The sequence below is a fragment of the Columba livia genome, chromosome 4 (assembly GCF_036013475.1).
Source record: "Columba livia isolate bColLiv1 breed racing homer chromosome 4, bColLiv1.pat.W.v2, whole genome shotgun sequence".
In the NCBI taxonomy this organism is placed as follows: Eukaryota; Metazoa; Chordata; class Aves; order Columbiformes; family Columbidae; genus Columba; species Columba livia.
The window spans coordinates 7,297,863-7,314,753 of NC_088605.1; the positions used below are offsets into that span (position 1 = coordinate 7,297,863).

General features: G+C 36.2%; 1 long non-coding RNA gene across 1 annotated transcript; it reads right to left on the minus strand.

Moving 5' to 3' along the window:
* Window positions 1-165: 165 nt before the first annotated feature.
* Window positions 166-15,661, minus strand: LOC135579317 (uncharacterized). Its single transcript, XR_010472038.1, has 3 exons — window positions 14,841-15,661; window positions 13,945-14,034; window positions 166-12,837 (listed from the first exon to the last, which is right to left on the minus strand). It is a non-coding gene; the product is annotated as an uncharacterized LOC135579317 (long non-coding RNA).
* Window positions 15,662-16,891: the final 1,230 nt, after the last annotated feature.

A 16,891-nucleotide genomic window follows, 5' to 3' on the forward strand; every position in this document is an offset into this window, starting at 1 on the left:
AGGCAGCAGGCATAGAAAGCTTGTTTTACAGAAGCATCAGTGCCAGCGTGCCTTGTGTTTAATTTTACTTGCAGAAATGTGCAGCTTCTTCTGTTTCTTGTCAATCAGACAACGGTCTTACAGTTCCTGCAGGCTTCACCAAGATTCACGGGATGAAAGCTGGAAAGTATAAAACAAAAACGGTATCCAGCTATTTTTGGTCTTCAAATAACAGTCATAACTGTGCCTAAAATGTTCTGTATTTTTGCTAACCAAAAATAAGTCATAAAACAAGAAAACAAGGAAAAAAGCACTATTTATAAATATAGCCGTACAGTCAATAGCATATTGATTCTCAAATCATTTACAGCGTACAAAAACACTTATATGAACATGTTTAGGCTATCACACAGAAATATAGCACATTAAAAGGGTGTAAATTCCATTGTGATTAGTCAGAGAATAATCTAGCCCTTCCTCTGATAAGCAACAAGGTTGGCATGATTAGTTATGACTTTTCTATTGAACTGTAAGGTGAAGAGAAAGGAGATTTAACTAAAACGATTGATCTGAAGTTAGTTTGCCCACCTTTATTCAAAACAGAAGCTCCAGAAATTCTGTATTAATATCTCTGAAGTATTAGCACCCATTACAATTTTACAAAACCAATTTCTGTTTTGCTGGTAAGGAGTATATTTGCAACTTTGATATTCACAGACTGTTTAATATGCTTATGACTAGCTAGCACCTCTTTGTCTACCAAGAAAAACATAATGTTGTGTTACTTAAGAAGGATTATACACCCATACTTTCTCTCCTGTAGTTACCATGGATACACAGATGATTATGGACACTCAGCAATGCCAAAAGGTTTACATTCACTTAACACTCTCTGAGCTTTAAGTTGTAAAATCTCTAGTACCAAATTGGCAAGCAGCAGAATATTTTATCATGGAGAAATTGTGGTGTTGGTTCAGAAGTTTTTATAAAATTAAGTATTTACATAGGAGAATTAAGCATTCCCAATATTGGATGGTACAACAGTAGTGACAGCAGCTTTAGTCTCTATTTATCTTTTAGGATAAAAAATTAGTTTCCAGATTGAGGTGCTTAAAATGAGTGCAGATGTATGAACTAGATGTGTAAACTGCCACTATATAGAATATATTATGAAGTCAATAGAATCCAGAGAACTGTTCAGCTAACCCTTTAACCCATACCTATGTTAGACCAAAAGAATAACTGCTAAGTAGCTTTCTGGTCTCCAATAAATGTATTGATAAGCTCTCCATTGATCAGATACCTGGCTCTCATGTAAGCATCCACGTTTAAGTAAGACACCTCTGGCTTTTGCTGAATCCAAAGCCAAAGAGACTGCACTAGATGTTATCTCTGACAACTATACTTAAGGTTCAACCTGCTGGTAGGGAATTGCAGATTTACTCTGTATTTTGAGTTTAGAAATTCCCTTTGTAAGTGTGTTTGGTTTGGGGTTGAGGGTGATTTTTTGGGATTTTGGGGGTTTGTTTTTTAATTCAGACGTCACTGAGAATTCAAGCCAAGATGAGAAAAGGATAAAGAAAAATCACCATTTTATTGACCATGATGACACCAATCAGCAACAAAAAACTCCTCTGTCATCTTCTGCATTGTTCTGTCATCTGTAATGAAGTCACTTCTAGTACTGAAAAAACCTGCTATGTGGGCCAGCACTAGATAGCCAAATCAAGGTTCCCTACAATAGTGACTAGAGACTATGCTTCTCTTTGGACTTGTTTAGCATATCCATTTTAATTTCTTGTTCCACTGTTTCCAATGTGAAGAGGTTTGGTGGTTTTTTATCGGACTTAATTCTTCTCACATCCTGTTGTTTCTAATGGAATTGTCTTTATTTCTAACACTCACTTGTTAATAAATTCAATAGTTTTCTATTACATCATATATAGTATTTAAGATAGTTTTCCATACAAAGGTTTAAGAAGAAGACAACTGGCTAAGGAAAACGGGGGACAAAACTACAGCAGAATAATTAAAAGAATAAAAATTTGTTCTTGTTATATTGAAAATATGGATTGCATCTGCCAACAAATCCAATCTTCCTATTATATCTTTCACTTCACTTGTAAAATGGAAGGAACCTGTACCACTGATGTTTGCTTTTTTGCTTGCCATTGAAATTCCACCGGATTTGAACACTAAATAATTATATTCATACCACTACAAAGACTCCTTTTTTAAAGTGTTGACTTTCTAAGACCAATTTGATGCTTTCTTTGCCTTGTAGAAATGTCAGTCCTCTATCTCTGTGGCAACACTGTAGAAGACCACCAAATTAGATTTCTAAAATAGTCACTATCAAGACCACTCTTTGCTTATATTATTTCCTGCTCCACAATCAGTTCTGTTGATTTTTCTTGTATTTTTTTTCAAAGGTCTTAAATATATTAAGTGAGAGTTGTGGAGTTATTAGAGCTACATCTTTAATTCATGTGAATAATGAGATACTGTAAAAACTGAACTTATCTTTTCTGGGAAGCCATCCATATAACACAGTCTGCACATAGCCCTGATTTAGTAAAAGATCCATTATTTGCCACCATAGCACAGTATCTTCTTCCCACCCCAGTACTGGTGAGGAGTCAATGAAGACTTCAGAGTAGCATTGGAATGAGGAGTCATGGTCCACTGAAAGTGGGACGACATTTTTGGGACAAAGATAAACTTCTTACCTTCCACCATGGAATTTTTTTTAGGGTAATCAGTATAAATTTCTTGTTTACATGTATAATTCTGTCATCATTCTTTAGCTTGGTTATAATGCAATCTAATCACAGTAAGAAAAACTATGAATCTCCAATTTAATGACAGCTGATTTTAAAAGATTATGTCATTTGAGAGCAAAAGAAGATCTTAGATAAAGACCTCAGGCACTTGTAGTATTGCATTCAACATTTGTTAGACCTCATCTAGAAGGTTATATCCAGTATTGTCCTCCACCCACTTAACCTCCATACAAGACACTGATAAAAGGCTTCCAAGGGAACCTGACTGTGGCCTTCCAGTGCCTATAAGGAGGTCGTCAAGAAGATGGAGCTAGACTCTTCACAATGGTGACCATTGGGAGAACAAGTAACAATGGGCATAAATTGAAGCAAGAGAGGTTCAAACTGGATATAAGGAAAAACTTTTTCACCATCATAACAGTCAAGCAGTGGAGCAGTTGGCCCAAAATTGCAGTACAATCTCCCTCCTTGGAGGCTTTAAAACGAGACTGGATAAAACCTTGAGCAACCTGATCTAATCTCAAAGTTGACCCTGCTTTGAGTAGGAGATTGGACTAGAGACCTCCTGAGGTCCCTTATAACCTGAACTATTCTATGATATTATATTAATATTACGAAGAAAATTTGCTTCTGATCTTATTTAAATGCTTCAGGTAACAGCAAATAGCTTTCACCTGTCTAATAATTTCATAGGTTCTCTCCACATTTGGGATTTCTTTTTCATAAGTAAAACTGGGAATGTAATTGCAAAAGTAAGGTATATAAAGGAGGAGAATGTAGCGCTGAGTTCTATGGATTATATGAATACATGTCTACGCCATACAATGGAATTTAGTGCAGAATTCCCTGAGTTAGCGCAAACCAATCTCTCTTCAATGCACAGAAAGAAACTTCTGACAAAATTACCAACTCTGACAGCAGAAAAAGAAAGTCGCTTTCATAACATACATACCCAAGAGCACAAAAGGTCTTAAAATTAGTGCAGAGCAGAAGAAACCAGAAATAAGACATTACTGTTTCTGACGACAGGCCAGTATGTCTTGTCTACTACAAACAACTTGCTCTTCTCCAGAAATAATGAATGAAATAAAGTGTTCTATTTGCCCTTTCATTCACAAAAACTCAGGTGAATGCGAAATGTAGGAACATTTTTTTTTCAAATTCAGTATTGTTGCCAGTATTGCAGAAAGTGATATTAAAAAAACCAACCAACCAACCAAACAACCAACAACAAAAAAAAGCCAAAGAGAAGACGTTTGCTCTTTTGAAATTGAAGAAAGCTGCTGTTTAAATAATGGGCTATACAATTTCTTGCAATTTTTACTGCTGTTTCAGATTCCTGCATTATTAATAATCATAAGTGCCTGAAAAAGTGAACCTAAAGAGATTACCAATTCAAGTTTTCTTCTTTATATTCTGTATTAACTATAAATTAAGGATAAATTAATATCATTTTGTATTTCAGGAAGCCATAGTGCTCATTTACTTCTTTTACTTCTAAAACTAAATCAATGTCGAGTATCATGCTAGGAGGCACAGTATTGCCAGAAATGCTCAAATGGATTTTTAATTCTGAAGCACTGGTATAAATATGAATTAGCATCAGCAGAAACACTCTACAATTATGCCAGTGTGAACATAATCAGAATCTGACCTAGTCTTCCAAAAGATGTAAAGCTCATATTGTAATTTCTTCTGTCAATAGAAAAGCCATTTCCCAGAACACATTTTAAATAAGCACTCTGAATTTTGTTTGCAGATTCAATTAAGAAAAGATATTATTCTTTGTGTCCTAACCTGTTCTTCAAAGTTACAATGCAGTTTACTGAATATATTTTCAGTTGGGGGTTCTGAGAAACAATTCTAGCAGTTGTCAGGAAAACATTTCATACTTATGAATAAAATGCACTATTAGAAACAAAGAAAAAAAGAAAAGAAAATTGCAATAAAGTATTACAGTTACCCTTAAAACTACGAGTAAATAAGCAAAGAACTGGGGCCAGACTTCAGTGATCATTTACATATTTCTTTTTCTAGTCCTCACATTTAGCTTGCTATATAAGCACTAATAGCCCTATATGATCATTATGCCCTATATGACCATTAGAATATGACACATTTCTAACTGTCTCTATAATTGCTATAATAGAAAAAGCCAGAACAGTCAAAATCAAAAATACAAAAGCATTGATTTACTCATCTAAAAAATGGGCCCAAAGTTCTGTAATGAATTCTCAGTAAAAGCAACGGAAACTAAGCCCTAATCTTGGATGTATATAGGATGTAAAATCATGTTCTTTAATTTTGACTCAGTAAATCTATGTGGTCAGCACAAACAATTATTCCTAAATGTTTTGTGAACAATATTTAATCAATTTATTTTACAGAATCATAGAAACATCAGTTGGGAGGCACCTTGAAGATCTCTTACTCAAAGCAGGGGCTGTCACCTCACTAGTCCAGGCCAGCTCTACCTTTGGCTGAGCCATGAAAAGCACCGCGGGTGATGATTTCCACCACCTCCATGGGTTTCCAGTTCCAGTGGTGCGGCACCACACTCCTGTGGAAAAGCTTTTCCCCCTCAGCAATCTGAACTTCCCAAGGTGACGTCTGTGGTTACTGCAGCATCTGCCATCACCAAGCAGAATCTTGGCTTTGCTGTCTTTGCTTCAGGTGCTTGCAGGCTGCTATTAGATTGCCCTTGACCTCCTCCTTAATTAACAAGCTCAGATCCCTCAGCCTTTCCTCATCTGCCATGTGCTTTAGTCTGGCTTGTCTCGACAACCCTTCACTGCACCCTCTCCAATCTCTTAGTATCCCTCTTAATTTGGGAATGACCACAGTGTTCAGTGTGGCCTCACCAGTGGTGAGTACAAGGTGTCTCAGTCTGCTGGCCTTGCAGCTCCTGATGCAGCCCAGTCTGCATTTTGCTTTACTCACGATGAGCACGTGCCACTTGCTTTCATTCACCTTGGTATCCTCAGTAATCCCCAGCTTCTTTTCAGCATTGCTGCTATTTAGCCAGGCGGTTCCCATCTTGAGTTTATATATGGGGTTATTTTGCCCCAGGGGCAGAACTATGGACTCCTTGTTGAAGTTTCTTATTTTGGCTGCCTCCTCAAGACCATGGAGGTCTGCCTGGAGAGTGGATTCACTGTTTGTCTTGTCAGCCACTCTGCTGATTTAGTATTGTCATCAAATTCACTATGGGTACTCTGTTGCACCAGGTGCTATAGGTCTATGGAATACTCTAGTATGATATAAAGAAAAAGTTTTACCTTTTTTTTTTTTTTTTTTTTTTTTAAGTGTGAATCCTCTGCCTTTTCTGGAAATCACAGAGCCTTTCTCTGGGACTTCTCCTTTTAACAAGCCTTTGACAGGTACCAACACTCTGTTTAACACATTTCTATTGCATCTCCTACTTTTCACATTCACTATTTTGAAAACTACATCAGCATTTGCTTTCCCTGCTGTTGTAGTGCAGAAGCAGATGTCTTTATCTTATTAGTGATTTTGACACTTCTCTTGGCTAAGTAACTTTATGTAAATTAGATTGTATAAGCAGCTTACTACTTGTGAGTAAAATAGTCAGAGATACCATAATGCCGACGGTGAAAGAATTCTCAGAAGCATCAATCTGTCAAACTTTGGATCATCCCCAGCAGCAATATCAATATTTGTCCTTTAATAATTATCCCAGTGTTATAAAAACTGATATAAATACAAACAGCCATTTCATTGCATTGCATCTGCAGGTAAGTAGATCTTTCCTGACTCTCAGTGCGAGAAGCTGCCTTCACAGATGCTTACAATGGTGACAGTACTGCCTGAGCTGCCTTTTTCCCCATTATTATAGAACAAAATATTTCTGAAAACAACAGTTTGTAAAATCTACTGTGAACTGCCTAGGAATTCATGAAGGTAAATCTACACGTCACATCACAAACCTCAAACCATTATCACAGGAATCGCAGAATTTCTCAGTATCAACTAAGTTACACACTTTCTTTTTTGGATACCTCAACAAAAAGCCATCAAATATTGCAAATCAGACAATCAGAATTATACTTACTACCAACCATTACTCTCTTACACCAATTCATCAGCTTCTCAGCTAGTTAGTGTAATATAACAGATATTAACAAAGCAAAATATGGTGCAGATTGGCTCAATAAATACAACGCAGATAGGATTTATGATACAATGCTGCTGCAAAGTATGTGGCATTTGGACTTCAGTTCATGTTCAGTAACACTGCCAATAATCCCAAATCAGGGAGGGAAGCGGGTTAAAAAATGCAAAATGCTTTATGCTCAGTTTACATATGGTTCAACGTCTTTTGTTGATAGTTTGGTCCTGTAGCTTATACATTTATTTTCCTGGATTGTACTAGCATTGCTCAACTATATAGAACATCAGAGAACTTGGCTCACTATATAGGGGCCCACACATCTATGAATTTGTGTTGTCAAAACACAGATTTTATAAATAAATGATGTCTTAAAGAGAAAATATTCTTTGTTTGCAGCATGTATTACATGGTATTTGCTTTCTTGGAGAACAGAAATGTTTGATTTTAGCATCTAGAGATAGAAAAGCAGGCAAAAGTTGAGGGAAACAGAAAAAGTGTTATAGTATGCTCTTAAATCTCTTGCACTAACCAGGCACTAGTTGTCATCACTAATTAGATCAACTTCAAGAGTTTAAACAGCAAGCTCATTTTTCCATGGTTTCTAGTCCCTTGTAGTAGCTATTTGTCTCCTTCTACTAGCAGGACTGGCCAAATAAATTACGCAAGGGATAATTCACTAATATTTCTGTAGTCATTTCCAAAGAAGGAAGAGAAGCCCTCCATCCCAGAAAGCTGATATATAAACATTTGCTTTTATGAGGTTTTGAAGTGACTCTGAGGAGGTCTGAGCCTTGAGGTAGCACTGACCAATCTTATTATGAGCACACCCCAAAACACTACAGTAATTCTAATCTCTGTGTTTTCTTAGAGCACCGGCAACCCCTTAAAACACAGCAAATGTAGATCTTCTGCATGATGCAGATAAATAAAAGTTTTGAAAACAAATCTTCCCCCCGTTTTCTATTTCCTTTCAGAATGAGCCTCTCCTTCCAGCTGCTCTGGAGTCCAGCAGCTTGCACGGCCTTCCTGGGTTGCAGCAACCTCCACAGGGTCCCTCGGGGGCTCCAGGAATGCAGCCTCTCCTTGACCTCTGAGGCTTGGCTGTAGATCTGCTCCTCAGCAACAGGCAAGCCATGTGCTCGGTCAGGAGGCTCTCAGTCCACATGCAGACACTCCAATCTCCTCCTCTCCCTCCCTCCTGGCCACCTGACACGACTGCCACAGCCAGGAAAAGCAAATGAGAAGGAAAAAAAAAAAACCCACCACCATAAAACAGAGACTAAACCATGAACAAAAAACTCAATTTTGTCATGTCATGAAGGCAAGAAGCAGTAGAAACTGGAGACAATCTGTAGTGCCTCCATCTAAACTGCAAAGTTTTAAGGCTCAGACGTGCAACCCATTCATTCCCCTGCTTAGTGTAAGACCTAAAATGAGACCTGGACTCCTCAGCTCTCCTTAGGCCCTGGTTTCTGGGGAGAGAAGATGAAGGTATATGCGCCAGAATGGTTCAGGCTTATGCTCATCTTTCAGAATCTGGATGGCACTAGCATAGTCCAGAACAAGGATGATATAAATCACACAGAATCACAGAATGTCAGGGATTGGAAGGGACCTCAAAAGCTCATCCAGTCCAATCCCCCCATGGAGCAGGAACACCCAGATGAGGTTACACAGGAAGGCGTCCAGGCGGGTTTTGAATGACTCCAGAGAAGGAGCCTCCACAACCTCCTTGGGCAGCCTGGGCCAGGCTCTGTCACCATCACTGAGAAGTTTCTTTTCAAATACTTGTATTAGGCAATATAGAATAGAGCAGACGGATAGATCTTACAAAATAATTTAAAATGTGTCCACCTCTTTGTCTGACCTCCAAGTCACCTCTCAAAGATGATGTTGAATAATTGGCTATTACTGAATGCAGGTTTTTTTGTAGGAACATGATGTTATTACAAGCTGAAGTTCTCACCTGAAACAGGAACAGTCCCTGGGATGTGGAAAGAAATAGGAAATGAATCATTTTGGTGACATGAATGGCTCTGCCATAATCACACCTCACCTTTTTTGCAAGCTCTTCTCTTCAGTACCATTCATTGACTCTGTCAGATGTCAAAAACTTTATCAGTTATGAAAATCTACAGAAAACTGAGAAATTACAAACTCTATTTTCTGCAGTTTACCATCTTCAACTATGTTTAATCATGAAAGACATTACTAATGGTGGGATTCACTGTGGCTTGTGTGTCAGTCCATTCATATCCATACACAATGGATAAATTAGATTCATCATGTCTTAATGACATCTTGTCATAGAAAGGCTTTTTCCTTGCTGTTTTCCTTCAGATACATTGTAAATTCTTCCTGAAGCTACCTTGAAAATCCATTCCACTCTACTATTTTTTATCCATGGTAACAAATATCTTGCCATATACCAAGTCATTGATGTTCATGCACAAAATGCCAAGGATTGCTGTATTTTTCTATAGAGACTTTCCACATGCCATTGATAGTGATTTTTCACTAAAACCCACTGCGGTACTGCCATTAGGAAGCCATTGATAGTATTTAGGACATATGCCAGGTTGCATCAGCCTTTAATGAAACAGATTTCCAACTCCTACTTTCACATAATAACAGCCATTCATTAGCTCCATACACTTCTGAAAAGATAAAGATTATTTATTAAAAAGTTTTTAAAATTCCCATACGTAGATGTTTGTAAGATCTGTAGATATCTTATTTTCTCTTCCCACCCTTTCTCAAGGGAAATCCAAGAGAGAGGTTTCAGATCTCAGACCAGAGAACACAGAAAACATCCCACCTTTTATCCCCACCTGAAACAGTATTTCTCTAGAGCAACTAGAACAGAAACCTCTGGTAGAAGAACACAAGTATTGTACACTTTTATAAACCTTCCTCCTTTGATTTACCCATCAGACTAGCAGACTCCGAAGGGTTGTATTATGATACCACAAATCCTTTTGGTAGTAACATCTGGAAAATTAAGTGGTATCTTAACTTTCTAGAGTAAAAGAAGACTCTATTGAATCATCCCCAGCATTTGATACAAAGCTCTAAGTTTTCAGTCAGAGAAAAAGATAGGGAAAGGATGTGGACTGAGCATTTTTACTCCCAGGAACATGACAAAAAAATAGTAGAAACTTACTACAGCTATCTCAGCTCTGAGGTCCTAGAAAATAAATAAACCAATAAATGAACACATAAAATCCAGATACAACAAGACAATTTTTTGGTCTAAAATCCATATACATTTTTCCTGTTGCATTACTAACCTCTGACCCCATCCAATGCATTTGGGTGTTTTCAGTATCTGTTGTTTATATCCTGTATTTTTAACTCTGATGTAATATTTCAGGACATTAAAAGGCTATTGGAGAAACAATGAGCCTTCTTTTTTTTCCAGCATTCTTTTGCTGACCTCTCTTGATTAATGCTCCTGTGTATTTATTACTTAAGTATGTCAGCATTACCAATGCAGAAAAAAAATAGGGAGGATATCTAGATAGCTTCAAAAATCTTGGACGTCCACAGTTGTCACATGGAGTGTTTTGGGATTTTGATTGTTTTTTTTTCCATAGATATAGCAACAAAAGCAGTTCATTTCATATTTTGGAAAAGTAAATATTTAGGTTAGAATATCAGTTCACAGAGCACTTCTCATATGCCCATGATATTTCTCTGGAAAATATAAGAGTGACAAAATCAATTCACTCAAAAGAATGAAACAGAAGGTAGTGGATTCAGTAATTCCAGGAGATCTTTGAAACCTGGCTGAACCCCTCAATCATATTTGTTCTTTAAAATTTTAATCTCTCTTTCACCTTATTGCGCGGAAGTGTATTCAATTTCACAAAAGCTTTTCATTTTACTCACACACTTAGTAAGACTGAAATGAGACATTTTATCTTTTCATTTTCTCATCATATGGAAAATTCATAAAAATGTGAGAGCAATGCAGTGCATGGAAAATTGTTGCTTTGTCTTATAAACCTGGCCAAGAGAGGTTCAGAATATTTACAAAAATAATCCCAGAATGCAGTAATCTTTTCGAAGTTGGACAGGTGCTAAGTATTTTGTTTTGTTAAGTTGGCTAACCTTCCAGGAATCAAGTACATCCTTTTTCAAGCTAGTTTTAACTGTTTCTACCCAGCTTTTCAGTGAGCTACTTCAAGAAGTCCTACCATACTTTTCAGATGACCCAATCTGCTTACTATTACTAACTTTTCAAGCAAGAGCATCACTATTCTCCACCTGTGCAGAGATAAATCCAATTACTTATCCACTTGCTAGCTTGTTTTGATTCTAAGAATCAAGACGTCAACATTTTAGCTCAGGTGTCATCTTTGGAAGCAAATTTCCTGTTCATTCTCCTTCAATAATGCTTTGGTTCATATTATGGACTTGGACCACACACAAACTGGATTTTGGAATGAAAGTGAGTAGAAGGTGAGCTCTGGCAAGAATTCAGCCCACAGCATAACTAGAGCCAGCCCAACATTAAAACCTCCTGAAATGTGCAAATGCCAGGTTCTTAGTACAGACTCTTTCATTTTATCAATCTGCTTATATTGGTCTGTGCTACTCGCTAAGGTAGACACAGTTTCTAACTGGTCTTTGACTTAACAGACCCTCACAAGATGCAGAACCAAATTCTAAAGTGATTTAGTCACCTAAAATGTAATTAAAATGCATATAGGATTTAAGGATGTGATCTTCTTTGGGACTTAAGAAAATGTCTTTAATTGCTTATCTGCATCTTTAAATGCCTAAGTGTCTTTGGAAATCAGAACCTTATATTTCTGTGCTGCAGTTCCAATATCTTAAAATGAGGATAAGTAATAATATCCAGTTTGACAGAATCTGATGAGGATAAATAGATCAAAAATTGTGAGCTGCTCAAATCACGAAATAAGAGGGTTGAATCAATCCATAACATAGATTGCTTTCATATCTCAGATCAAGGTTAAACAAAGGCTAAAGCTCTGCATGCATGATTTGCAAATGCAGTTATGCTAATAGCATGATGATCCTAATTAGATGATCAGCTGCATATCTGACTTTTGATAATAAGTCCTAATGTGACTTGCTAATCAATGTCAGATATGGGAATAGAATGTAGAATTTCTGACTTGTGAATCCACGCACTAATTGCTAAACCAGACTGCCTCCCTAATGTCATCCATTTCAAAATGTTCTGTCTCCTGCTTCTACTCATCTCATGTATCATTTGAACGGCATTTTGTGGATCCACAAACTGTTAAGACCAGAAGAATCCAGTAAAATCACATTATCCAACCTCTAAATAATAAGGCCCAAAGAATTCACTGTTATTTTATATTAGGAAATTATTTTTTTCTCCTTTTTACCATAAATTAACATTAGCAGTCTTAATTTTTTACTAAGCTACAGAACATTTTTTTCAAAGACAACTAATTTTGATTGCAAGATTCCAAATGACGATGAATTTGTCACTTTTCATGAGAAGAAATGTCAATCATCAATTGCCCTCAGTGTAGCGAGATGTTCAAAAATGAGGTCAGATTCATCCTAGTTTTAAAAATTGCATTTAATTGACGGCTTAAATGCTTCTGACTTCTGATTTCAGCCATAGTAATACGCTGTTATGCCTTCAACCACTAGATTAAAGATTCCTACATCTCAGATCACAGATTGCTGTATAAAGGAGATTATGAAAGAAAATTAATCACTTTAATCATATCGCTTAATTCACTGTGGGAAGTAGCTCAGATAGCTAAGAAAATAATAGAATTATTTTAGCTTCGGCTGGTTTGGTTTTCTTTTTAGCTTAGCTATAGTACAGAAAGATCTTCAAAGGAACTATTACAAAAACAGATTTTAAAGTGAAACTCAAACATTTGCCTGGATTCATTCTTCTTTCCAATGCACAATCCCTGTATTCTATACCTGAAAAGCAGGGAGGGGGGAAACAAAAAAAAAAAGTGCATCAGCTATTTCTTTGGGTTTTGTCGACACATCAGAAAATCATCTTAACAACTGGGATTCCATTAATTAGCTCACAGGGATAAATATAGCTTTCAAAGCAAAATAGGGTACTGTGGAATTTCCATACACAATAAATCATCACCCCCCCAAAAGATGTATGTTCGAATTAATAAAACTGAAGAAGTGCACAAAGCTGACATGACAGCACACTGAATCAAAGCTTTGTCTATATTAAAATGTTACATGATATAGTACCAAAATTTTATATCAGGATGATGCTTGTGCATAAAATCGCTAGCAATTGAAAATATTAATGTAAAACTGAAGATTAAGAACTTAGAGAAAAGACAGAAGGTATTTTTCTTTCTGAATGCATAGTACTACATACAACATTACGTTATGTATGTGCAAAAACAAAATCTATGAAAAAAATCTGTTATACCTGTATTTAATTTTATCTCTAACAAATATTAATAGATTGTGGCTTAATTGTAATGTGATGTATTTTTTTCATCTTACACAAAATTTTCCTGTGGGGAAGGGAAAAAGAGCACAAAGTTTCTCATTTTAAAAGTGCATGTCTGCAGCAGCTGCAGCTTTGGCTTTATTTCATAGTTTGAGCTCTCCAAGGGCACAGAAAGGAACAGTAACAGCCACTATGGCCCCAAACTTATCACCTCCTAAATACCAATTTAGAGAGGAAGAAAACAATTTTGAGTTTCTCTTCTAGCAAAAAACTTTCGCTAAAAAAAAAAAAAAAACACATATTAAATTAAATAGTTAAGCCATTGTTAATGAACCAAATTCTAGAAAAGAAAGTAATACATTTAGAGTAATTTTGAAAAGGTCTGATTTTCCTTTTCTCCTTTCTTTTTCGCCAGGAAAGCCTGTATGATAAAGAACTATACAAGCAGAAGTTCAGCTCCCACAGAGGAAAAAATCCGCCATTTAATTCTTTGGAATACATATGCATACTAAAAGATTCCATCTAGATAGCAGTAATATCCACAGTATAAATTACGGAATAATATAAGAACATTAATCGATCATGAACTTTCAACTCCTCACCTTTGCTCTGCTCAAGAAACCATTCCTCCTGGGATGAGTGGAACTGTACCAGACAGTCAGGAATCCGCCAAAAGTGGGAGTTCTATGAGACTGAACAAAAACTTGATTTGCAAAGCAAAAATAACTGGCAAAAAAAAAAAATCTATAGGGAAGTTCTGAAGAGTAAGGGGAGGGAAGGTTTCTCCCATTCTTTTCCTAAATGGAAGATTCATTTTTTAGGATTTTTTCCTTATTAAAACACGTAAAATAAAATAAATGTTAAAATCCTGTTAAAACTAAATACTACCAACTCTGGCACAGAAAATGGAAAGGAATGGACCACAGATAAGCAGTTAACCAGCCTTAATCACAGCTCTTAACTGTATACTGGAAAGTGCTCAGTGTTGCAAGGTCAGTTTATAAATTTGAATGGAATTGAATTAGATCACATATTAAATAATAAATGAGCAACCCGAAAACTGTTCGTTCCTAAGACTCTGAAAACAAAAAAATTAATAGCTTAAATAATTAAAGGTCAAGAAGTTTTATTTAAATAAAGTAAAATCACTTTGTGTCCTGTATTAATATATCTGGTAGTTCCAGTGATTAATATTCTAGAGAAGCAACATCTTTGTTCAAGTTTCATTATGCTACAGCATGAAAACTAGCAACATACATCCTATTATTATCCTTCCAGCACACTCTCAGCCAAACCAGAGATACGAGTTATGTTCCTAATATTTACAAGATTAAAAATAAAACACATTCGAATTTTTTCTCTGCTGGCAAATGAAAAAAGATGGCCTATTTTTAAATGCTGCCTTCTAGAAAATCCCCAAAAGGCAGACACATTTCTGCATGAATTAAACAGAATTATTTTGTACCTAATTAAAACTCTAAAACCACTGCTTACTTACCAAATTTGACCTTGGTGCTGAGGGATAACAAAAGATGCAATATTTCCTTTGTCCATCCATTATAGACACACATCAAATATTGCAGAGGGAGCATCTGGTTTTAAGAGGCACTTACTTTGGAATGACAAAATCAGACATTTAATGTACTGAAGTGATACAATTTGATTTCTCTTACTGGCCTTCACAATTATCATCAGTATCTCTATAGTGCGTTTTTTCTATTCTGCCAAACAAACCATATTTCTGTTAATTATATGACTAAATTGCTCATTCTGAACTTAATACCTCCTAAAGCCATCAGCAGATGTTCCCTTTATAATCATTGATGTCATTCCGTAAATGACTGAAAAGGAGACAGTAAATGGAGTGCTAAACGCTAACTTTGGCGTTCTTGTCTAAGTTTAGCTGTTTAACAGGAGTACATCTGGCCTGTCTCAGCAAAACGGGCTGTCTACATCAACAGGGACACTTCCAAAAGGAAATTCATCCTGCTAAAAAATACAGAGTTGAAACAATCACATCACACTCCTCACCATCTCTAGAAACAGCCTGACTATCTAGCCCAGGCAAAACTGCTGCCTTTTAAATAGCAAACAGGTGAGATTGATGCCGTCTTTTAGCTGACTAGGTCAGAGGCAGTTTGTAGTTTCAGCTGATGCTTCATTAAGATCAGGAACCTGCCAGATGTTGCCAGGAGGAAAGGTCTTTCTTCATGGCAATACTTCTCTCAGCCACTTCCACAGGTGCCCTCCCAATCAAATTCAGCAGTCGCATGAAGTCAGAGATAAATATTCTTAGAGTGGCGATGCTCACTTTAAAGCCAAAATCAACAGTAATAGAGTTATCTCACTTATGAGGTCAATATAAGTATTTAATGCAATATTTTTAAAACACAGAGGGCACAGAGCAGAGAGGCAATGGGAGGAAAAAGGATTTACTTGGACTGTCAATTGTACCCTTTAAGAACACCATGTCTTTTCTCTTATTTTTCTTGCTGTTCTATCAGTCTGTACCACAATTTACTACTGAACGAGTCTGCAGGAGAAAAAAAAAAATACTGTTTTCCCCCTAAATAGCTACCAACATCTTCTTTCTCTATAAATCCTAGTGAGATCCCCAGTGGTGGCATAACTGTTAACAAATACAGAAAGTGATATGGAATAGCTCTATTTCCCCAGCATATTAAAACTACAGTTGTCAGCATTAAATGTCTCTGATATCCTTAACCCCCTACAAGTTGTGGAATTAGCTAAAGCTTTGCCTCTAGGTATCCCATCAGGATGCTTCAATACAGAGATTTACATTCAGTGTAACTCTCTAGGAGTAAAATATCTTTTTTGACATACTTAATGCGTCATAATAACTGCAAATTTATTGTATCAAGCATTAACCACTTTCTCCTTCATATATGCCTGGAGCAAGGAAGAAACACCACTATTATCATAAGTATGCTACACTGAATGAACAAATATGCAGAAGCCTTATTGCATACTTCAATCACTTACATTATTTTTAAATGATATAATTTTAAAATATGTTCTTTTTAGAATCATAAAAGAAAATTGAACAGATGGTTTGAGCTTAATTTAGAGTAATTTGTCTGTTAAAATACACTGCATTGCCAGTGAGTCTTCATTAGAACACTAACTCATTACAAGGGAGTTGTAATTTATTGGGTAGACTGAAAGGTACTGGACCTTTAGGAAAAGTTTACAATCTTAGAGGAATGAACGCAAATGAGCATTTCAATATAAGATTTTTGAAGAAAAAAATGGAAAAAGCAAGGAAGACTCAAGATAAAATTTATGGTCCTATCCGATTTCCCAATATTCCTATATAGAAAGCATATTCACATGCACAAACAAAAGATCCTTCTTTATATAATGTTATACATGGACTTCTTAGTTTGCACTGACTTTTAACTGTTTATTAATGTAAAAGATTAACGTTTCACGTTACAATAATAAAAACATTTCTATAAGCAATGGCTTAACATGTATTTTGAACAAGCACATGATGTAAATTGGAATTCGTTATTGTATTGCTTCCTG